Source organism: Ceratotherium simum, chromosome 23 (assembly GCF_057802395.1).
Source record: "Ceratotherium simum simum isolate JZ-2026a chromosome 23, ASM5780239v1, whole genome shotgun sequence".
In the NCBI taxonomy this organism is placed as follows: domain Eukaryota; kingdom Metazoa; phylum Chordata; class Mammalia; order Perissodactyla; family Rhinocerotidae; genus Ceratotherium; species Ceratotherium simum.
The window spans coordinates 29,737,190-29,763,275 of NC_141922.1; the positions used below are offsets into that span (position 1 = coordinate 29,737,190).

General features: G+C 34.9%; 1 long non-coding RNA gene across 1 annotated transcript in view; it reads right to left on the reverse strand.

Moving 5' to 3' along the window:
- Positions 1-5,986: 5,986 nt before the first annotated feature.
- The window catches only part of LOC147913994 (uncharacterized), an 86,254-nt gene continuing 66,154 nt past the window's right edge, over positions 5,987-26,086 (reverse strand). The window contains exon 4 of the long non-coding RNA XR_015555928.1: positions 5,987-6,326. This is a non-coding gene — a long non-coding RNA (uncharacterized LOC147913994). The remainder of the gene's footprint in view (positions 6,327-26,086) is intronic.

Consider the following 26,086-nt stretch of genomic DNA (forward strand, 5'->3'; position numbering starts at 1 on the left):
TTACTTAGTCAAAGAATAGTGTAGAAGACTCTAAGTGCTGAAGAGTATAGAAAAAAATGAAAGTGCTTTAAAAAGTGGCAAAAATCTAACTGAAAACCTATTTTGTAGTTGTCGTTGTTTAGCTTCTAGGTGCATTTAAACATATACATTTTAAATGATAATAAGTACATAAATTAGTACACGTGCTGTGCGATACTGATTACTCATTTATAATCAAGACATCTGATGTATTTTATGGTTTATAAACGGCTTTCCTTGGATAAATACAACACCCAAATCATTACATAACGTAGTATCTTATTTTATAGACAAGGAAGGTGAGATTTGAAGAGATGAAACTGCTTGTAACAACAAGTATATATGGCCTAGATGGTTTGCCACCAATTATCCTCATATTATGATGCTTTCTGATCAAGAACTAACATGGTTGTTTCAGAAAACACATTAGGCTTCATGACCTCTTATATTTTAGTTTTTGTTTTTGTTTGGTTTTTGGTTCTAACCAACAGGATTTTATCATTTTGGATCACACACATATACACATCCACATACACATGCACACAGTAGTTTATATCTAGTCTTACTAAAATAGTCAATATTTATTAGAATGTATCAGTTGAATTACTAAATATTATTATTTTAGTGCAAGTAATATAAAGAAAAGATCAGCTTTAAGTTTCAAGTATGTCGAGACTAAGTTATATATCTTAGCATGTTCTCCAATTAAACAAGTAAGATAATGTGGATTATAATTGTATGAGTTCTATTTTTGCTTTCTCATTTTCATCAAATTAATCTACCAAATCCAAAAATGTTATTATATCTAAAGATGAAACATCTTAAACGAAGTGGCAATATATTTTTATCACACAGAGGGAAATAAAAATTTAAATATACTTTAAAGGGTAAAGAATAACCTCCATGAAGTCAAGAAAACTGGTTTTATTTCATCCCAAACACTGCTGTCATCTGTTTACTATTGAACTTTTCCTTCCTATTGGATTACACGTTTTTAAATTACATTTTGGTCTCATTCCATGCTTTTCCTGTAACTCTTGGCTATTAGAAAAATCTTATTTTATATTAAGATATATTCTGACATTTTCAAAATGTTAGTTTTCAACTTGTTTTGTAGCTTGATCTTTTTCTTCCCTTGATTAAAGGGTCAAGCTGTGTAAAGCATGTGTTAGAGGAGAGGGTGTACGTAGGTATGATGAGACTGGGTACTTGGAAAATCAGATGTGGCTTGTTTTGAATCCATATTCTACATTACTCTTCTCCAAACTAAGTTATCCTGGGTTGGAAGCAGGAAAGAGGCACATAGAAAGCAGAAGGTGTTCTTTGAGAACTGTGAACGTGAGATGAAGCCACCCTGGCTTGCCTCTGGTCCTGCCTGGTTCCTTCTGATACTGGTGGCTTCTGCCAATGTCTTCATCTTCATCAACACTGACACTACGTACTCCCTTCTTCCTTTGGCTTCTGTGATACCATGTTCTGTGAGATTTCCTGCTATCTCACTTTCACTTCTTTGCATTTTCCTTGGTTGTATCCTATTTCTTTCCTCTACTTTTTTTTTCAAAAGCAACTTTATTAATGTGTAATTGACAAATAAAAACTATATATTTTAAGGTGTACAACTTAAAGTTTTTATATATGTATACATTGTGAAATGATTATCACAATCAATCTAATTAACATATCCACCATCTCACATAATTATCATTTTCTTCTTCTTTTTTTTGTGGTAAGAATACTTAAGATCTACCCTCTTAGCAAATTTCAAGTGTACAATACTGTATTGTTAACTACAGTCACCATGCTGTACATTAAATCTCCAGAACTTATTCATCATACCTAACTGAAACTTTATACCATTTGACCAACATTACCTCGTTATCCCCTCCCCCCAGCCTCTGGCAACCACCATTCTACTCTGCTTCTATGAGTTTGACTATTTTAGATTTCATATATTAGTGATATCATGCAGTATTTGTCTTTCTGTCTGGCTAATTTCATTCAGCATAATGTCCTCCACGTTTATCCATGTTGTCAAAAATGGCAGAATTTCTTTCTTTTTTAAGGCCGAATAATATTCCATTGTATGTGTAAACCACATTTTCTTTATCCCTTCATCAGTCAATGCAGATTTAGGTTGTTTCCATATCTTGACTCTTGTGAATAATGCTGCATAGAATATGTGAGTGCAGATATCTCTTTGAGATCCTGATTTCAATTTTTTTGAACATATGCTCAGAAGCAGGATTGATGGATCACATAGCAGTTCTATTTTTCTTGAGGAATTTCCATATTGTTTTCCATAGTAGCTGTACCAATTTACACTCGCAACAACAGTGTATGAAGGTTCCCTTTTCTCTACATCCTTGCCAACACTTCTTATCTCTTGTCTTTTTGATAATAGACATCCTAAGAGTTGTGACGTGATATGTTATTGTGGCTTTAATTTGCATTTCCCTGATAATTAGTGGTGTTGACCATCTTTTCATATACCTGTTGGCCATTTGTATGTCTTCTTTGGAGAAATGTCTATCCAGGTCCTTTGCTCATTTTTAAATCAGATTGTTATATTGGCTATTGATTTATATGAGTTCCTTATATATTTTGTGTATTAATCCCTACACAGATATATGATTTGCAATATTTTCTCCCATTCTATAGATTTCCTTTTCACTCTGTTGACTGTTTTCTTTGCTGTGCAGAAGCTCTTCAGTTTGATGTAGTCCCACTTGTTTAATTTTGCTTTTTTTCCCTGCGCTTTTGATGTCATATCCAAAAACCACTAGCAAGACCATGTCAAGGCGCTTTTTCTCTATGTTTTCTTCTCTTTTCCTTTTAAATTTAAGTTTTTAATCCACTTAATTTCATTTAAATTTAAGTTTTTAATCCACTTTGATTTTGTGTATGGTGTAATATAAAACGCTGATTTCATTATTTTGCATGTGGATAACTGGTTTTCCCAACACCGTTTATTGAAGAGACTACTCTTTCCCCACTGTGTGTTCTTGGCTCCCTTGTTTTGTATAAGTTGCGTGAATTTATTTCTGGACTCTCTATTCTGTCCCATAGGTCTATATGTCTGTTTTTATGTTGGTATCATAGTGTTCTGATTACTGTAGCCTTGTAACATATTTTGAGGTCACTATGTGTGATGCCTCCAGCTTTGTTCTTCTTTCTCAAGATTGCTTTGGCTATTTGGGGTCTTTTGTGCTTTCATACAAATTGTAAGATTTTTTTTCTATCCCTGTATGGAATGCCATTGGGATTTTGATAGAGAGTGCATTGAATCTATAGATCACATTGGGTAGTACAGACGTTTTAACACTGTTGATTCTTCCAATTTGTAAACACAGGATGTCTTTGCATGTGTCTGTCTTCTTTAATTTCCTTCTTCAATGTTTTATAATTTTCAGGGTAGAAATCTTTCACCTCTTTGTCTAAATTTATTCATAAGTATCTTATTATTTTTATTGCTATTGTAAATGGGATTGTTTTCTTAATATCCTTTGCAGATGGTTCTTTGTTAGTGAATAGAAACACCTCAGATTTTTGTATAAAAATCAATAATGTGGTATACCACATTAACAAAATGAAAGATAAAAACCACATAATCATCTTAAGAGATGCAGAAAAAGCATTTGACAAAATTCAATACCCATTCATGATAAAAACTCTCAACAAAAACCTTAACAGAATAAAAGCCATATATGTAAAGCCTATAGCTAACATTATAATCAATGGAGGAAAACAAAGCGTTTCCTCTAAAATCTAGTACAAGACAAGGATACCCACTCTCATCACTTCTATTCAATTTAGTACTAGAAGTTCTCCCAGAGCAATTAGACAAGAAAAAGAAATTAAAGGTATCCAAATTGGAGAGGAAGATGTAGAATTATCTGTTTGCAGATGGCATGATTATATATGTAGAAAAACCTAAAGACTCAACAAAAACCTGTTAGAACTAATAAATTCAGTAAAGTCACGGAATATAAAATCGACATAAAAAATCAATGGCATTTCTTTTCTCTACCTTTAAATGTTGAAGTTATGCAGTCTTAAAAACTCTTCTCTCCTAAAAACTCTTCACTGCCTAGAAGATTTTGTTGAGGTTTATTTTTACTCACCTCAAACATCATCTCCTGTCAAATATTAAAAGGTGACACCACCCTTTGCCATGTTGTGTAATATTTTGAAGTCTACTTTGACTCCCTTTTTTTTCAACCCATATTCATTCAGCATATCTAGGATTCTACCTTTGAAACATACCCTTTTTAAATATTTCTTCATTTTATTTTGTTGTCTCATATTCTTTTTTTCTCCTACATCTCTAATTGTTCATTTTCAGTCTTCCAATATCCTCATTCCTCTTCTGCCCCTTCAATATTTAGTGTGTCTCAAAATTCTATTCTAGGCGTTCTTTTATTATTATTTTATATATTCTTCCTCTGCTTTCCCATGATATCAAGTAACAGCTATGTTCCGATAATCCCTAAATCTATGTCTCTAAGCCAAAACACTGTCTACCTAAGTTCTATGTGTCCATTCTCCTTCTGAGAAAATCTTCTTGCATACTATATAGACACCTAATAATGACACAATATTTAAAATTCATTGAGTGCTTACTGTATACCTGGCACTAACCTAAATGCTTTACTCTCTTAGCTCCTTTAACAATCACAGAAACTCCATGATTTTATTACGATCAATACTCCTCCTTGACAAACAAAAAGGCAGATAGGTTAAGTAACACACGCCAAATCCATAGGTAGTAAATGACAGTCCTGTATTATAAACCCAGGTAATTTGGCCCCAGTAAGAACTTCTATACAACAGGCTCTCTGAAAATATGCACAAAAATCAGTTCATCTCCCCTCTCCAATCTATTTTTTCTCCAGACTTCATTATCAGTAGGACAGTCTCTATAGTTGTTTTAGCTAGGAAACCTGGGCTACATTCTCCCTGCCCCCTCTCTTATAGCGTCTCAATCCCATACACGTCTACCAAATCACCATGTCTTGTCTATTCTAATGTCTGTTTATCATTTGAATTTGTTCCTTTTTCTCCATGTCTCTTGCTCTTTTCAAAGTCAGATAACCATCATCTTTCAAATTTTCACAGCTTCTCAACTGATATCCCTGCCATCAGAGTAGATCACCTCCTCTCAACTTTTCTAAACTGCAGCCAAATAATTTTAATAAAATGGTCCCATGTCTCAGTTTTTAACACTTCAATGGATGTACTCTCTAGTTAAAGTACAAAAGTAAGAAATGTAGCTTATAAGGTCTTCATGATCTGGCTCGATCTTATTCTCCAGCCTTTTATTGACCCAGTGTCTCCCTCTATCCTCTAGAAAGAAGGGTACTGTTCAGTTTTTCCCACTTGGCCAAGCTTTCTTTACCCTGGTCTTTGGCCCTGAAATTTCTTTCCTCTGCTTGCAACATTTGATCTTCTTACTTTGTCTAGTCAACGTTTATTCCTATTCAAGTCTGAGTTTAGAAATTACTTTCATCAGGGGATGTCTTTGACTCTTCTCCTACCACTTGAATCATGGGTAGGTGACCTAGTCCCCTGCTCTTCAGCACCCCATAACCTCTTCTCTACTTATCCTACTTGGCCATAATTGATAGTTTATACTCTGTAACTCTCACTGGACTGCAAGATCAATATGGCAAAGACAGTGTCCGTTTTGTTCACCACTGAATCCAAGTATCTAAGTATTTCTCTTGTCCTAGGCACTCCTTAAATATGGACTGAGTAAATGAATTAATAAATGATTAAATCATATTCACTTGTTTCCTAAATTGTTTATATATCATTATCTTCAGAACTTCTTTAAAGGATTACACACACACACAGACACACACACACACACACATAAATTTTCTAACTAAATTTATTTTATCCCAGTACTGATGTATATGAATTCTAATTATTATCTTCTCTAGATGAAAATTTTTATTTATGACTTAATGATTTAGGAATGCTATACATTTGTATTTAATATCTTCTTCAATACAGATTTGTTTTACCTATACTAAAAATATTCTGAAGTGAAGTCTCTTAAAATAGGTATTTAAATGTTACATTATAAAATGCAAGTTAAATAATCAACCAATGAATCACTGTTGCTTGTCTTCTATCGTACACCTCTTCTGTGAGCTGTTGATGAAATTCAGCAGATAGAGGACTTAGTGACTGTACATCACAAAATTTCCACACAGTATTGTCAGTTCAATTTTGCATCTTTCTATTTTCATCTTCCTTCTTCTCAGCGAAATTGCCATAGGCTACTGATCTTGAATCAAATTTATCTGAAATTCAAACATAATGAAAATTGGAATTGATGAATGGAAACTAGTCACAGCCATCAGTTTAGATCTTAGCAAATAAATTCTTCATGTTATGGAACATCAATACTTATGCCTGTGGTAACAGGAGTAATAGGATAAATGAATATAGTAGTGAGTTTCAAGTAATTAATGTCCATATAGTACTAGATGACTATGGTAATTGTTTAAATATCCAAGGATTTAAGTAGTTTCTATCATTCAATGTCTCATTTTATCTATTGACGATTTCAAGTAAATGTCATTTACTCATTTTCAGTGTTTATTATGAACCTGGAATACAAGATACATGTCATAAAATGGGAATTGATTTGTGGGTATCAAAATCAGATTCACATAAATTAGTGTATGTTTTTCTCCCTTTAGGGGCATAGAAAATATATACATTTCTGAGTGGGAGTGGAAAAAAAGAAAAATGATTTAGGAACACAATTTCTCAGTCTTTCTTTGGTCCTACTCAAGATTAATTCTCAGAGAATCTCCTAAAGGCTATTATTAAAGCATGTAATTGCTAATGAAAAGAAGCTATAAGTATTTTCAAGCGAGATGATGGGTTTCCTGATTGAGCCAACTGATATCATGGATGCTAGACCAAATGGTTTTATTCTAAATGGAGCTGATATTTCTTTGGATCAGATCAAATTTATATAGAGACACAATCATTGTTATTTCACTCTTTATTATTATGACAAACATTTACTAAGAGTCAAAAATATACTAGGTATTTTGCTAAGACTTTAAACCTTAAATTCTTTATTCAGTACTCCAATTTGCATCTCTTCTGGCAAAGTTCATTCATACCAGTTTCTAATGCCAATCTTTATATATCGTCACTGTTTCCATTTAAAAACATACCGTTACTGATGTTTTGGTAATCCAGAGGCTTTGATGAACTCATGTGGAAATGTAAATTATGATTTTTTTATCTTTGTTCCTAAACCATTGGTGATTTTAAATATAGACATCTGAAAATAGATTACTGGGGAAGAGATATTTCGGCAGCTTCCTGTTTTCTTTTCAAACATATTATTCCCTAAGTCACATCACTCTGGATCTAGGTAGCTAAGAAATGTCCCAGCAAATGCCAACCATTATGTTAAATGATAATTTTGCTGTTTTAAGAAATGCTCACTTTCAGTTGTACATCATTTTGTTCTATATAGAATACATCGTGTTCTCCACAAAAATCTAGTTGCCATCTGTCCCAGTACAAATGAGCCCCTTTATCCCTTTTGCCCTCCCCCTACCCTACAATGTTATAAATCAATGTTACCTCAATTAAAAAAAAAGGAAATGCTCACTTATCCACTGAAGTTGTTTGAGGAAAAGAAAATTCAAGTCTTTCTTTTGCTCAAAATGACTATTAAACAAATCCCAAATGTAACAAATTAATATATTAAAAGTAAAAAGTAGTTCATGTGTGTGAGAGAAATGAGTAAAACATTTTAATATATGCCTTTCAATTGCTCATCCTTATTCTCTGCGGTATTTTAAATTATTTTTTCAAATGTATGCCAATTAGTAATAAGTTTTCCCTTCGTTGTAGATGCTTACTTTTTAATGACCTATCAATTTTGCAAAACTACTTTAAAACTTTAGCAAATTTTTGTAATGTTTTGAAAAATAATAAGGTTAAGGTTATAAATACAATCTAACCAATAAATTGCCAAATAAATTAATCAAGAGCTATTTATTTTGATAAGGGGAAAAATTTTAGCAGCTTTTTATCTCTCTACTCAAAATGACTTTGTCATAAAGAGAATTCAAGATGCTAAGAAACACACATATATGCTAATTTATTCTAAAATTAAAAAGGTGCTAGCCTTTGTATTTTCTTAAAATAAAACAGTAGTATTTTCCATTGACCTTGGTCACCAGGCTTCTTGTAATAATCTTAGACCAAGCAAAGCATTACATAGATCTTTGAACTTCATCAGTATACTGTTGACTCATTTAACACTTTAATTTGTGGTTTATTTCAAAATACAGAAAAGTGATAAAATCGAAATGATTTTCAGATTTTAGAACAACTTAGAAATGCATGCATTGCAATTTACTTTATGAATTTGCAATCTGGTAAGTATCAAAATGGTTAAGCCTGTCTACAATGAATCACAAACATGTTTTTAGGGTAAAATTCTACTTTGTGTGAATATGTATATGTGCATAATTGGTTTGTTGACCTATGTCACAGCTCAGACAGACTAAAGGTAAATGAGCAGGTCTCCAGCTTTATGTAGACTCCAACAGAGAACAATAAAAAAAGTTTCCTTTTATTGTGGACTGACCTAAACCTTAGAAGTTATTTTCTTGGAGCCATCTTCTCTTGGCTTCAGGGAAGATAGTCTATGGGATAAGGAACAAAAAGACTTAGCACAAACAATGCTGACAAAGTTTGACTCTCTCTCTACTTCTCAGTTTTGTTTACAGTCTGAGAAGATTCATTGCAGCAGTGGTAGATGGTGGTAGTAGCACCAGTTTAGCTACCTCTTGGTAAACTCGAGGGGAAATATCCAACTCCAATTGTTAGATAGCTTCCTTAAGAATATAGGGTGTTTATTATCTTCCCAACTCCAAATTTGGGCCATGGTGTTCAATTTTGGGACAGAGGGAAAAGTACAATTTAACAGTCTCTACTTTTGTTGTAGTCTTTGGATTGTTCCTTTTGTATTAGTCATGGTAGAGTCTAAGCTGCAATAATCACAAAAACAAAGCAAAAACAAAAAAATACAATAGTTTAAACAAGAGAGAATTTTATTTCTCTATCATGTCACAGTCAGAGCTACTTGGTCCAGGGCTGGCAAGAAAGCTCTGCAAAATGAGGTGGCTCAAGGATCCAGACTAATTCTATCTTCTCACTCTACCTTCTTGAAATACGTGGCTTCCATCTTGAATTCTAAGATGCTTGTTTCACCACCCACTCTCATGTCCACCCTCTAGTCCTGCAGAAGGAGAAAATGGGCAAATGGATGACATGCCCACTCCTTTTAAGAACATGTCTAGAAGTGACACATTTTTTTCTAACCTAGCAACATTGTATTGGACAACACTTAGCCACATGACTACTTCTAGCCTCAAGAATTTGGGGGCAGTGTAGTGTTTCAGCTGGGTAGTGATATACTCTGCTAAAATTAATGCACTGTAATATTAAAGAAATAATGAGATAATGGATTCTGTGGGACAGACAGTAGTCTCTCTCACTCCTTCTATTGGCTGAAAACATCCTGCATCCAACAACTAAGAGCAAATTATGATGATAGGTGACAGATGATAAGTGCTTTGCTTTATTTCTTACACGAATTAATCCAAAATCTTGGAATGACAAATTATATTACTCCAATCTCTAACTGTATGAAACCTGTGTTCTATCTATAGGGGACAATCTTGTGTCCCTGGAACAAACCTTCATTTTTTAGGACACTTTATGTTTGAGTATGTCATTTTCCTGCATTCCCAATGCTTTCAAAGTTCTCCTAAATTTCTACTCAAAGTTTAAGACCTTGCTCAGAAGTAACCTACTCTATGAAGGCTCCCTATTCTATCAGGCAAAGTGGTTCCCTCATTACTGGGTTCCTATAGGATCCTATGCATATTTTAGTTATAGCACTTGTATACAATAATCATATGTTCATATGCTTTGCAAATGAAAAGAATTGATGATGAGAGTTTGGGTTAACTTTATAAAGTCAAAGATTACTAAAGCAGAAAATAAACTAGGTGTATCTGGCTCCAAAGCTAAATTCCTTTTCCATTCATTATGACAAACACTTCTACATTCCTGCTGAGAATAGTCAGCAAAATTCACAACCTGAGAGACATCGTTCAGATACTGGAAAGCATTTCTTGTACTAAACACTATGATATAATAAATATACTATTGTATTAATTGGAAAAGTTATCAATTCTGGAAAATGAGAATACGGTAGACAAATGTCTCAGTCTCAATCTCTGTGATTTCTTGTCTCCACAGATATTGAATGTTTACTTAACTAACAAATAAGTGTATAGATTAATTAATATCATACTTGTATATTCAGTTTATTAAATGCCTACTATGTTCCTGGTATTGCAGTAGCCCTAAGGGCTCAGTCGTGAAGGAGATGGCCAAGCTGTAGTAGTTCTGGAGCTTATGTTCAGTGGGGTGCTGACAGTGGGGATCTCGGGAAGGAGGGAGACAGATATTACAAGAAACAAGCAAAGGAACAAGGCATCTTTAGATAGTGTTAAATGCTATTGAAAGCCATAAAATAAAAAATAGAATGACAAAGTAGAAAGACTGAGGAAAATATTCAGATTTGGTCGTCAGGGAAAACCTCTCTGAAGAGGCGACGTTTATATGAGTATGAAGCACAAGAGAGAGACCTGGGCTGGAGATAAATAAACGCTATTTGTAAATACCCACCTAGAGAAAATATAGACACATAAGAATAAAAAAGCTAGAGATAAGCCTTGGGACATTCCAATAATTACTAGTCCAGTAGGAAAAAATAATCATTTTGCAAAAAGGTAGAAAAGGAGTGGCTATTGAAAAGGGAAAAAAACTAAAGAGTATGAGGACAAGGAAACCAAAAAAAAGGATTATTTTTATGAAAAGGGTGTAGTCAACTGTGTAAAATACTGTTGAGCAAGAGAAGGCAGCAAGGACAGAAACTGTACCTTTAGATTTGGCCAGATGCACATTACTAGTGTCACAGATAAGTGTATTGGAGTGATGAGTAGGGACTCTACTGGAGTAAGTTAAAAAACAAATGGGAGATGAAGACATAGACATAGTGATTCATAGACAACTCTTCCAGATAGTGTGCTGTAAAGCGACACAGGGAGAGACTTGATATAAAAAAGGATACTTTGCTTTCCTGAATTGTTTCCCTCTGTCCCTTTCTCTTGCCTTTCTCCCTCCCTCTCTCCCTTCCTTTCTTTCTCCCTTCTAAATAACTTTTATTTTACTTCAGTTTTAGATTTACAGAAAAACTGATAAGATAGTAGAGAGAGATCGCATATACCCCATGCACAGTTTTCTATGTTATTAACATCTTGTGTTAGTTGTGCATAATTGTTATAATTAATGAGACAAAATTGATACATTATTACTAACTACAGTCACTATTTTATTCAGATTTCCTCGTTTTTTACCTAGTGTCCTATTTCTGTTCCAGGATCCTAGGCAGGATACTACATACTTGTAGTTCCATTACTACATTACTTAGTAGTCACATCTCCCTAGGGTCCTCTTGGATCTGATGTTTCTCAGTCTTTCCTTGTTTTTGATGGCCTTGACAGTTTTGAGGAATACTGGCCAGGTATATTGTAGACTATCCTTCAGTTGGGGTTTGTCGGCTGTTTTTCTCTTGAGGAGACTGTGGTTACAGGTTTTTGGGAGGAGGACCACAGAGGGAAAGTACCATTCCCATCCCATCACATCAAGGGTACATACAGTCAACATGACATCACTGCATGTCAGCCTTGGACTCCTGGTTGAGATAGTGATTGTCAGGTTTCTCCAGTCTAAAGTCATTCTCCCACCCGCCGCCACCCTTGTATCTCTACTCTTTGGAAGGAATTCACTATGTGCAGCCATACTTAAGGAGCTGTGAGTTATGTTCTACCTCCTTGAGAGTACAGCTTCTATATAAATTTTGGGGGATGGTTCTCCACAAGATGTTTGTCTCTTTAATTCTCCTCCATTTGTATTTATTCAATCATTTATTTGTACAATTATGAGCTCATAGGTATTTGTTTTACACTGTATTATAATCTAATACAACTAATTCATTTTGTTGCTTAAAGTGTCTCAGCCGTGGCCATTGGGAGCTCTTTTTTTTTTTCCCCCCCGCAAAGCCCCAGTAGATAGCTGTACGTCATAGCTGCACATCCATCTAGTTGCTGTATGTGGGACACGGCCTCAGCATGGCCGGAGAAGTGGTGCATCTGTGCGCACCCAGGATCTGAACCCAGGCCGCCAGCAGCGGAGCACGAGCACTTAACCGCTAAGCCACGGGGCTGGCCCCTTTGGGAGCTCTTTTATTTGGATCCGGTGACCCTTTGATATGTTCTCTTCATTACGGATTTTTTGAGCACTTTCTTACTCTGAGGCTACAAGATACTTTAGTCTCGTCTTCTGTGTTTCCTGCCCCAGTCCTAGGATCAGCCACGTTTCCAAAGAGCCTTGGTCCCTTTTATTAAAGAATAGCATTAGAAACCAAGATCTGGTTACTAAGGATACTCATTGCTGATGATGCATTGTTCCTTCCGGATCCTCTCAGCTGACAGATGAACATATATACTAAAATAAATATACTAAAACATGTATATACAACATCTATACATATTTTTTATGTATAACCTTCTGCATCTATATTACTTAAACGTGAGTTCATACTGATGTCACTAACTCTAACCCATTACTACATGGACCATTCTCGTCTTCTCCCCTCGCTTATCTGTGCACTCCCCTCTCCAACAGTGAGAGGTCCCACCTTTCACTATTTATTTAATTATTCAGTTCCAGTATACATGTACAGTGGTATCAGAATTAACACATATCCCCGTGGAAAACAACTGTGTCAACTGGAATACACTGCTCATGTACAGTTTCTTTTGCGTTTAGACTTAAAAGTACTCAGGTCAGCACTTTCCCCACAAACACCACCTACAGTGAGGTTATTTCATACATTTGTAATACAGTTAGAATTTTTTGTCCCATTCTGCATTAGATCCTGGAATCCTTCAACTTCCAAAATAATTTCTTTGATTGCAGACACGGGAAAAATAAATACTGCGTGATATCACTTATATGTAGAATATAAAATAGTCAAACTCACGGAAGCAGAGAGAATGGTGGTTGCCAGGGGCTGGGGGTAGGAGAAATGGGGAGGTGATGGTCTAAAGGTACAAAGTTTCAATTACGCAAGATAAATAAGCTATGGACATCCACTATACAACATAGTATCTAGAGCTAAAAATACTGTATTGTACACAAAATATTTGCTAAAGGAGTAGATCTTACGTTAAATGTTCTTACCACAAAAACAATAATGACATTAATAATAATAATAATAAAGTGGGTGGTAGGAAACTTTGGGAGATGTTGTATATGTTGTATACATTAAACGTATGGCTTTTTACATATCAATCATACATCAATAAAGTGTTGTTTTTTTTGTTTTTTTTTTTTTAAAGAAACATTTAAGCAGCTCACTGATTTGGAAAAGAAATCAAGGCTTCAAATACTCCTTGCTATCTGAATTTTTCTGACCTAATTCTGTGCTATTTTATATACACAATTAAACCATGTTCCCTCAAAAAAGAAAACAGAGAAACAATGGTACTATTTGCTTGGAGACAGAATTGGTCACTTACTGAGAATGTCTTTATCTTGCCATTAATTTCTTAAACACAATTAACGAAATAATTCCAATATTTAACAGATACAAAATACTATCTAGTTTTACAGTTAAAGACTATTGGAAAGTAGAATGCATTTCGGATCTTTGCCTAAGAGACTATTCTTTTGTATATAGTGCAGTATAGTATAAGAAAAATGAAATATGGAGTCTGACAGTGTTTAAGTCAAAAATTCAGTATTACTACTTAATAACTATAGACTTTAATGTACTTAACCTTCCTGAATTTTAGTTTCCTTTCCTATAAAATTATTGATAATAACATTACCATTAAATATCAATAAATAAATAACGTGATATATTTATTCTGAGGATTAAGGGAGATAACAGGAACAACTTGAATATGGATGGATTTCTTATTCCTTTGAAAGTATGTATGTTGCTACCATGTAGGAAATTCAGTCTCATTATCTTCCTTGCCTTTAGTTTCTTCTGGTACCAGGTGGTACCTTTTTTGTGGAGCAGCCTTTAGCAGGTAGTGATTGTGATTCTGACGAGGAATCCACGTTGGGCCTTGTGTTAACCCTTATCATTACCAATTCCTCCCTAGGACGTCTGAGATGAAAAATGTCCCTTTGCTGTCTCTTCCAACTAGTCAATCTTCCCCAGATCCCCAACACCAGCCTGCTTTGCAGTTCACACTATTTTTAAATTATAAATTAAGTAAATCTGAGAAAATAAGTATAGTCTAAGAAGAAAAGAAGTTGCTGTGTTACCTTTGTCAAGTTCCTCAGTCTAGCGCCCCCAGCTCCCACAATCCTTCCTTCAGGAAATGTCTCTACTCTCCATCTGCAGAGGCATTTTCACATCTAGATCCACTCTAATGTTATGCAAAGAGATGCCCCCCTCTTTGGCTCTCCTCAGTCCTGTTTAGATCCTTTAGAAAGAGTGAATTCAAAATCTAGTAGTGTTTTATAATCAAACTCTCTTAGTTTATATATGTTTAGAAGTTTATATATGTTTATATATGTCTCAGTTTATATATGGATAGAAGAAAAAATCAGTGTGGATATAGAATATTTGAACATTGTCAATTAACTAGTGAATTTTATAAAATATTATATCTAAAACCTGAAAAGTAGGGGCCAGCCCTGTCGCATAGTGGTTAAGTGCGCGCGCTCCGCTGCTGGTGGCCCGGATTCGGATCCCGGGCGTGCACCAATGCACCCCTTGTCAGGCCATGCTGTGGCGGCGTCCCATATAAAGTGGAGGAAGATGGGTACAGATGTTAGCCCAGGGCCGGTCTTCCTCAGCAAAAAGAGGAGGATTGGCGTGGATGTTAGCTCAGAGCTGATCTTCCTCACAATAAATAAATTAATTAATTAAATAAAACCTGAAAAGTGCAGATTATTTTCAAGTATACCTGTCCATTTACTAAGGTAGTCCATACATTTGGTCATAAAATAATTCTCAATAAATCAAATATTTCAAAGTATTGAAATACTAGAGAATATATTCTCTGCTGACGAATAATTAATTGTTAGAAATTGCAAAATGATACACCATATAAACAGTAAGTATAAGAAATCTTGAGTGGCTATACTAAGTTTAGATAAAAAATGTTTCAATGGGCCAGTCCAGTGGTGTAGCAGTTAAGTTCATGTGCTCCGCTTTGGCAGCCTGGGGTTCATAGGTTTGGATCCCAGCAGCAGACCAACGTACTGCTTGTCAAGCCACACTGTGGTGGCATCCCATATAAAGTAGAGGAAGATGGGCACAGATGTTAGCCCAGGGCCGATCTTCCTCAGCAAAAAAGAGGAGGAGTGGCAATGGATGTTGGCTCAGGGCTAATCTTCCTCACAAAAATAAATAAATAAACAAACAAACAAACAAACAAATAAATAAATAAGTAAAAAAGATTTCAAGGTAGAAATTATTATCAGAGATAAGCAGGAAAATTTCATAATGATATAAGGGTTAATTCAGCAGGGAGACATAGCAATAATAAACGTGTATATGCCTAAAAACAGCACTATAAATCCTACAGACGTTAAAAGGATATTAAGGCAGTATCAACATCTTTCTGTTACCTTGATCCCCAAAACCTATACACCAATCCTAAGGAGAAAACTACAGACTAATATCCCAACACATAAATGCAATAATCCTTAAAATACATTATCAAATCAAATTGAACAATGTATAAAAATGATAATACAGGGGGGCAGCCTGGTGGCATAGTGGTTAAGTTTGCTCGCTCCACTTCGGCAGCCTGGGGTTCAGGGGTTTCGTTCCCGGACGTGGACGTATGCACCACTTATCAAGCCATGCTGTGGCAGGCATCCCACATATAAAGCAGAGGAAGATGGGCACACATGTTAACCCAAGGCCAATCTTCCTCAGCAAAAACAGGAGGGTTCACAACAGATGTTAGCTCAGGGCTAATCTTCCTCACCAAAAAAAACCAAGAAAAAAAATGATAATATAGAGTAACCAAGTAGAGTTTATTCTAGAAAGAAATATTGATTTTATATCCATATATCAATCATTGGCGTTTGTCATATTAATAGAATCAAAGATCAAAAACTATATAAGAATTCAGTTTATACAAAAAAAAATCCCACTTTAGATGAAAAGCAGGACCCATTAATGATAAAAATTCTCAGAAATAAAGGAGATTTTTGCCACCTAATAATGAGCTTCTATGAAAAAATTACAGCCAACCTCATAATCAATGGAGAATGTGTTCTATCTAAAATGAGGATCAAAGCAAAGTTGACTAATCTCATCCTTTTATGTAACATTATACGAGAGGTCTTTATCAATGACCAATGAAAGAAAATTAAATAAATTTTATACATATTAGAAAGAAATTAGTAAATCTATCTTTATTTGTAAATGATATAATAGTGCAGGTAGAAGTCACTAAGAAAACTACAAAATCACTGATAAAACTTAACAGTGAAATTAGTAAAATCTCAAAATACATGGTCAATGCATAAAGCTCAATTATGTATCTCCATATTAATAAAATAAGTATTGATATATAAATTATGCCATTTATGTTATCAGCATAAAAAAAACTAGGGATAAATTTATCAGAAAATATGCAAGATATGTACATTGAAAATGCCAAAACTTTGCTGAGGAAAATTAAAGAAAACTAAATAATTCAAGAGATACACCATGTTTATGGTTTAGAAAATATAATGTTTTTAAGATAATTCTCCCCAGCTTCATACATAAATTTAAGGCAATGCCTATCAAAATCTTAATAGGCTTTTTGAAGAAATTGATCTGCTGATTCTAAAGTATATTTGGTAAGGCACAGTAGTCAAAACAAGAACAAAGCTGGAAGACCAGCATTACCTGATTTTAAGGCATATTATAAAGTTACAGTAATCAAGACAGTATGATACTGGTGTAAGGTGGAAATAAAGGGGAGTGAAGCAAAACAGAGAGTCCTGAAATAGACCCACACATATATGGTCATTTGATTGTTTTCCAGACAAAAGGCCATGTGAGGAGACAATGAGAAGTCACCATCTGCAAGCCAGGGAGAGAGGCCTGACCAGAAACCAACCCTATTGTCACTTTAATCTTAGACTTGCAGCCTCCACAACTATGGAGAAATTGAGGGCTAGAATATATTTACTTTGTCCAAGATTTGTAAAGCTGGCTGTGACAACATGAAATCACATGGTTTGGAATTAATTTTGTCCAAAGACCAAAGCACCTTCATGTCTGTGCTATTGACTTTAACTTTTCTTTGTGAGATCCACTTCTTAGGTTGCTACTTCTATCTCGATGTGATTATTTGTTGCAGTGCATTTGAGATCAATTAAGATAAGAGCAAGAATCCAAATGAGCATTCAAGGACATTGAAATGAAGTCAGCGTAATTCAGTGAGGAACAGTGAAAGCTGACATAGGAACTGTACACTCATTTTGTACTCTGGGAAGAGGAATTTCAGTTGTGTGTGATATGACTCAGAATTCTGGAATTAGAAATGTGTTTTGCTTTCTTTGCTATATCATGTTGCCCTTATTGGCCAGATCATAAATTGATTAGAATAAATGCTAGTGGACAGTAATGTGAACCTTAGTCACTGCCTACTCAACACATTGTCTATTTTTTATTTGTTTGCTGAGGAAAATTCGTCATGAGCTAACATCTGTTGCTAGTCTTCTTTCTGCTTGAGGAAGATTCAACCTGAGCTAACATCTGTGCCAGTTTTCCTCTATTTTGTATGTGGGTTGCCACCATAGCATGGCCCCTGATTGAGTGGTGTAAGTCCCCGCCTGGGAACCAAACCCATGCAACTGAAGCAGAGCGCACTGAACTTAACCACTAGGCCAGGGGGCAGGCCCCACATTGCCTATTTCTTAAACCAAAATTTCATATGCAGAAAATCATTCAAATATTTAAACCATTCACCTTTTTAAAATTTTTCTATCAAATCTCAGCACTTGAGTTCTTTTCTTGTCTCTTATCAAAATACTTTCCCCGAAGCAGCCCAACACCTTGTGAGTTGAAAGCTTGAGTCTGATGCTCCAACTATGATATGATTGCTCAGCATGAAACAACCACACAGTAAGAAAAAAACGTACAGTCACGCATCGCTTAGTGACAGGTGATACATTCCGAGAAATGCATCATTAGGCGATTTTGTTATTGTGTGAACATCACAGAGTGTACTTACACAAGCCCAGATGGTATAGCCTACTACACAGCGAGGCTATACGGTACTAATCTTATGGGACAGCTGTCAAATATGCAGTTCCTCGTTGACTGAAACATCGTTATGTGGCACATGACTGTGTCTCTGTGCTAATACCAGTTTCTATTGGCACAAAGAGCTGATTTTTCTCCTGGGGTTGGGATTTTTAATATAGTGGAATGATTACAGCATCACATCAGATTAGTTCTGAGTTCTGAGTAGTAATTACATGATGAAATGTATATTTTATTGGTATTTTGATAGAAGACACTCACCTTTTATTCACTACATGTGGGCAATCTGATGTGTGGATTACATGTAATTACCTTGTTTTCATGTTTGCATTATGTGTGTAAAATACAGGTATTTTTCAATAACTGCACTCTTCTAAGCTGTCTTCCTCTACCCTTGATAATTATGCTCAGGGAATCACCTAATTTGAGTATTAACCTGAGCAAAACATTATTAAGAATGTAAATCTGAAGAAAAGCAAAAATTAGTGGAATCCAAAATCAATATAGATGATGTTTGGATTAACTCATTACTGCTTCTTTTTATCACCTCAAGAATTGACTATATACTAAAAAGACTGTCAGTATGAACATATCCTTAGGAGAATAAACACTAGTCATTGTAAAGTGGGATCTGACAAGCTGAGGGCAATGCAGAAAAATAATATGTTCTACTTATTGTAAATTTAATATATCTGAGGAATAAGAAAGAACTGCTGACTTCTGTGGTTTAGTAAACTGCAACAAGTGACTACGAGTGAGTGTGAACTTCCCCTGGAAGTCTCTAAAACTATAAAACTATATTGCTTTGAAATTGAAACAGATTAAAAAGTCCTTCACCATCTCCACATAATTTTCAAGTCAAGGAAGAAGGTGATGGAAATTTTACTAGCTATTTGCTAAAAACAAGGAGCTTTGTACACTTATATTTTATGTCCACCCATGTCTTAAGTATGTTTTTATTAGCTCTTATTACAGATGCAGGAAATTAGGCTGAGAGAAATTAAATAGGTTGTCAAAGATCATACAGTTGGTAAGCGGAGAACTTGGATTTTGATTCTTTTTTTTAAATCTGAATATTATGATTTTTTCTATAATGTTAGGGGGAAAATAACAACAATGAGAATTTTTAAATTTTCTACAAAGCAATACAATTTTAGTTCTTAGTTTACTTTTCCATAGCATATTTTAAATTTCTTCAATATGCATTTCAAATTTTATTTCCAATGTCATTTTATTGAATTTTCTAACTATTCCTGTGGAGCAATTAGAAACTGATATTGTTTCCATTATCCTTCAGAAGTGAAATCAGCAAAAAAAAGTGCCTTTTATTTCAAATCATCCACAGGGTCTATGGCAGAGCCAAAAATTTTCCCAGGACCCAGGAATAGCGGCTTAGACCACTATCATGCCTCTGACCAGGCTAAGCACATGAGGGTTACAAATAAGCATTTGCTCAATTGAATTATCTTCCTAGATCCATGGAACAAACTGCTTATTCTTTCTGGCATAGTTACTTTCCCATTTCTCCTTAAAGAGCAAGGATATGTATAGGATTCATTTTGATTATTTGATCACATTTTTTGGCCTCTGGAGAAAAGTAAGCATTAGATTCACAGTTTTAAGGAAGGTAGGGACCATGTGACTAACTCTTGTTTTTCAGATAAAATTGCAAGAGTTTAGTAAAGCAATTCTATATCTGGAATTCAGAGCTCAAGGCCTCAGATTATTGTTCTTCCTCCCGTATCCCATTGACTTTCACTAGCCCATGCAGTTTATTATTTGCTAGAATACACCTGAATGTTCAAGAGTCTCTGTGAGAAACTCTGTTATTGTCAAAGAATAAGTTCACAGAGTGTTCAAAATGCCACCATACTGTGTATAGTGCTATAATAAAAAGACTAAGCAGACTATTGCCAATTTTAAAAACCAGCAGTGGGGCCGCCCCGTGGCTTAGCGGTTAAGTGCGCGCGCTCCACTACTGGCGGCCGGGGTTTGGATCCTGGGCACGCACTGACGCACCACTTGTCCGGCCATGCTGAGGCCGCGTCCCACATACAGCAACTAGAAGGATGTGCAACTAGGACATACAACTATCTACTGGGGCTTTGGGGGAAAAAAAAAAAGGAGGAGCATTGGCAATAGATGTTAGCTCAGGGCTGATCTTCCTCAAAAAAAAATAAATAAATAAACCAGCAGCACAACGAAATGCAACAAGCTCTAAAGCGATGCCACGGAATGTATGGACCATCAAAGTAGTTCTCATTATTTCTCCTTGACAGCTTTTGAGGGAGAATTCTCATGTTTTACCCTGTCTGTATTTTACACTTGCAAGATAAGTTCCTAGGCATTTTACAATTAATGTACATAAGAAAGTTGGCTACATTCTAAGTAATGGAGAAGCTTGTCAGAAAAATGCCAGTTTCAATAAAAATCCTTCCTAACCTTGTACCATAGATTCCTGTAAAAAGTTATCAAACTTAAAAAAAGAAATTGTAAAACTAATCAAAGTACATGTATAGTATGTACAATTTACTGTGACAGCAAATACTGTGGGGTTATTTTAAAAAAAAAAGATCCAGAGTACAGAATCTAAATAGTACAATCTGTGGTAAATGTCAAGGAACATTATTTTGATAAATGTCATTGTAATAATCAGATGGAAATTGTTCTGAGTATTACACACTACATAATCAGTTTTGATAGAAGGATCGAGGTGTAAATTTTATGACCATTCAGTGAAGGCATTTATCAGAAGATTTACTGGGGAGGGGAAAGTGGAGAGGATAAAAATTTATGGTAACACCATTCTACTCAGCTGTAATATGAACTTGTAGGTCTTTTGAATATAGACAATACACTTAATCTTCTCTTGAGAATATAATTATAGTGATTTTAAACACGTGAAAGCCGAAAACAAAGTTCATTAAAATTATATTTTCGTTTTGATAAAACAAACACAAAAATATGATTCCTAAAGTTATAGTACAGGTGCTGACTAGAGAAAGCAATGAACTTTTATAATGTGCCCATGAAGCAGAACCAGTTAATCAAAGAGTTGGTTATTCTTCTCTCTCTTTTTTTTTTTTTTTTGAACAAGTAGCGTATAAGTGAATATAGGCAATGACAAAAATATAGAGCATGCTCTCAACAAATACATTTTTGGAAGACAAAATTGTTATATATGAAATAATCTAAACATATGCAACATATTGTTCAATCATTTGTTTTAAATCAGAGCTTTTCAAACTGGGTGAGATATTAATCCCCTAGCCTCAGAAAAGCCAGGGGCTCTCCATTTATTCTATCGTTCCATATACATATTATGTGTTTCATGATATTACAAATGTTGAGAATTATTGGCCTGGCAACAAATTTTGTAGAAGTCTAAAAAGGGAAACATCCCTCTGGATTTCAGGGAAGAAGGAAGGTGGAAGAGGTTGTTGGCAGGACACTTACAGTATTCAGGTGATATATCTTCTCTCTTTCACATTTAGAATGCTTAGCTCAAAAGAGCTACGGCTGGCTGACATCCTGTCTGGCTTCTCAAGGTATCCTGTCTAGCTGCCTGTGTATGTTTGGGCATAAAAGAGAGGGAAAGGAGGATAGTGTGAGAGGGAGCCAAGGTGATTTTGGAGCACCGTAATTGATTGTTCAATTCAGGAGTTCTACAGAACTCAAGGTCAGTCTAAATCTGAGGCAGAAAACCCAGATCTATTTTACAGTGACTAAATGCTTGCCACAGCCCAAGCTTATCCAAACCCATATGGAAAAGCCTGAGATCAATGAGTTTAGTTTATGAATCAAGTGCAACTTATATCTGTCCTTTAATGGAGCACAAAATAATATTTTAGTATTCCCAAAAGTGACAAAATGCAATTTGAGAGAATTAAAATAAAAGTAGTCCTCAATAACTATGCAAATGTAGAAACAGACATGAGACCATTCATGTTTTAATGCAAAGGTTTTTGCAACCTTCTGTTTTATCCTTTATGGAAATTCTAATTTCACTACATTTATTTAAAAGAGCTAGTCAGCCAGTATATTTCTAGAACATCTTTTAAGAAATTCACATTCTGTGATTTTAGGTGATCTAACCAAATTTATTTTAACTGTGAGAAACATATACAGGTAAAAGTTATACTTTTTTTGTTAGCTAGAAATCATAGTTAGCTCATATTGCCATTACCTTTACAGCATAATGAGTTCTTTCTTCCAAATCCGTGTGTATCTATTTATTCAGGAATAAATCAAATTTAAGGAAATGTTCCTATATAAAAAAAGCTTTAGTGTCTTTTTATTTTTATAAAATTGATAAACCAATGAAATGTTATTTGGAGTATGCTTAAGAAATAGGAAATTTATTATCGTACCATCTGATGTGCAAAGCAGTTGCCTACACACATTTTACAGGCATCTTTTATATTTAAAACTCTTTTATTTCTCTGAGGCCACCATTCAAATGGCTGACAGAGGATAATTTGTTTTGTTCAGTGAATTCCTGATTGTTGTACAAGGAAAAGTTCTCTCACCTTTCATTCAACATTTCATCTTCCTGTGGTGATTTATTTTACTATTTCCGGACATGGTTTATTACCTACAGACTTGGCATTTCTTTCTTTTTCTTTCTTTCTCTCTTTCTCTCTTTCTCTTCTCTCTCTCTCTCTCTTTCTTTCTTTCTTCTTCTGTCCTTCCTTCTTTCCTTCCTTCCTTCCTTCCTTTCTTTCTTTCTCTTTCTTCCTTTCTTTCTTTCTCTCTCTCCCTCCCTCCCTCCCTTTCTTCCTTTCTTTCTTTCTTTTCTTTCTTGAGACTCACTGAGTCCTAAATAGGTATGCACATTATAACAAGTTATAAACTTCTTGAAATTTGCATTATTCTAGGCAATTCTGTTGTCTTGTTTTACACAATTTTACAAATATGCCTATATGCTATTATATAAAATTGAGAGTCACATTTAGATGTATCTATATATCAATTATTTAGGATTAACTTTGATAAATAAGATGTAATTGTATTACACACTGGGTGGCAAAATCACTGGTGAAATAATACTTGAGGGTGTCAGAAATATTTGTTGCTATGTCATAAGGCTGTAACTTCATTCTGATTAATAAGGAAAAGCTCCAAGACAGAAGTGGAATTTGGAGAAAGAGAGAGAAGGAGAGAGCAAGAGATCACATTAGATTCTTTTTATATGCAATGATATTTTAATTTAGTTCAAATTACAAATGAAAATATGTATGAAATCCTATAATTGATGTTCAAAACAGTCATACAGTTCCTGCTCATTATCAATAGAGTTTATATTTATCACCTGTCAGTGTACAGCAAGTTATAGAAATTATACACTTTTATGATAAAAGTGATCACATTTTTACATATTAGTTTATTAATACATTTTAGCTGCACCAATGCCTAATTTGAAGAAAAATCTTAAATAGAATAAATATTCATTCCAGCTTGTACAGTAAAAGATGTTATATAAAACCAAAAATACAAAGGGTGCCAGCTTCCACAACTTTTTCATTGTTTTGATAACTAGAAATTTCTGATTTAGAGATCCAATTAAGAGATTTCATTGGATGAATATAGTCCCTTTACATAAGATAAAATTTGCTAATGGTATTTTTCAGAAATTTGGTTCCCGTACAATTGTATTTATCTTCGTAAGGTAAAGGAGAATAATTAAATACTATTCAATAACTGATAAATGAGATTTTAAAAATGAACTGGGATGCAGGGGGTATAAATTCCAGTGCTCTTCAGTGTGACTGTGGACTTGGCAAGTTCGTTTTCCCCAACATTATTCTCTGTTAAATGACCCATTCTGGGTCTGAGGTTTTATAATTCTCTGCACAAGGATTTGGTTCTGGATTTCTGGATTTAATTTGTAGCTCTTCTTTTCCATTTACTCATATGTAGAAATAACATATCTTGGTTTATCAAGCCAACACTTGGATGTCTAAGACTACGTTTTTCTTTTTCTTTCTGTTTTTTTTAAACTAACTACTGTTCGTTTGGATTCTGCTCCGTATATGCACCTACTAAAAAGTTCATCAAAACCAGGCTGTGTTTGGAAAGGCAAAATTTAGGTAATAATTACATTAAGGAGTAGCCAATTGCTTTTGCGTACAAATATTTGACTCACTCTGCTTATCAGAAGCTCCCTAGTGAAGTTATTCTATAAAGTAGTGCTGTGCTTTTGTGACATGATAGAAAAGTTGTGCAAAGTCTTATCAAACAGGTCAGTGAAAGTATATACATGGAAAACTTTCCTGATTTTGCCTGCAAATTAATTTTATGTAAAAAAGAGATACATTAGTCTCCTTCTCTTAGAGAGGTCACTGCTCATGTATTTTTCCTCCAGTCTCTAATGTTCCTTTCTAACAAATGGGTCACTTTTTCTTTCAAGGTGTTTCATAAGCAATTTATGCCAGCTCCCATGTGAAGGGTTTTCAGATGGAGAGGTCCATCATGAAGCTGAATGCCATTATCTCAAGCTCTGCCAAGCTAAAGGCAGAAATATGGGGGTCATGGCCATGTAAATGGTTGCTGAAACTGTGGAAGTGGGCAAAATCATTGAGGGAAGGAGGTAGAGAAAGAGATACAGAGAGAAGGCACCAGCCAAGGAGTATTCTGATTGGAAAAGGAAAAGGAAGAGAGTGTGGTGTCTTGGAAGATGAGGAAAGGGAACGTTTTGATAATGAAGAATTGGTCCACAGTGCCAAATCCTGTGGATTTCATTTGTATCAGGGCTGAGTCATTCATACTGTGATTAGGCAACATAGAAGACTGATGTCCTTGAAGAAGGTGGATTGAGCAGACTTGGAAGGAAGAAATATAGAGTATTCTGAGTTGAAGAATGAACATGAGTATGAGAAAGTCAGTAAGTCTAAAATACTCTCAGAAGATTAACTGTGTAAGAACGTAGAGCTAAATGGTACTAACTAAAAGACAGAAATGGAAAGAGATTGTTTTATTTTGTTTTGCTTAAAAGGATGTACTAAGATGAAGGATTTATGAATAGATTTCACGATCAAGAGATAATCAATGGGAAGGGAGAGTTTAAAAATACATAAGAAACAGGGATGGCACTTGGGTCAGAAAAATAGCACTGCAGGTGGAATTAGTAATAATACGGAGCAAAAAAGAAAGGGTGGGTGCAGATAGAAGAAAATGAACATGTGTGAGTGGGAATAGGGAGTTGAGACACTTCACGCTTAATGAATTCTGTTTATATCCTGCAATAGAGGTTTTCCCAATGTGTAAATTCTCTTTTACTTAGACTATGCTTTTTTTGTGGGTTTTTTTGTGTGTGTGTGAGGAAGACTGGTCCTGTGCTAACATCTGTTGCCAATCTTTCTCTATTTCATATGTGGGATGCTGCCACAGCATGGCTTGATGAGTAGTGTGTAGGTCCATGACCAGGATCTGAACTTGCGAACCCAGGGCTGCCAAAGCAGAGCATGCGAACTTAATCACTATTCCACCAGGCTGGCCCCCTAGACTATGTATTTTTAATGTTAGCATGTTAAGTTACAATTCAAGTTCAATGAGTCATGTTTTGTTTCTTCTTTCTCTTCAACGCCTACTGGTACTGAGAAATGTGTATTTTGTAGTGTGCTCCATCGTATGGACATTAATGAAGAA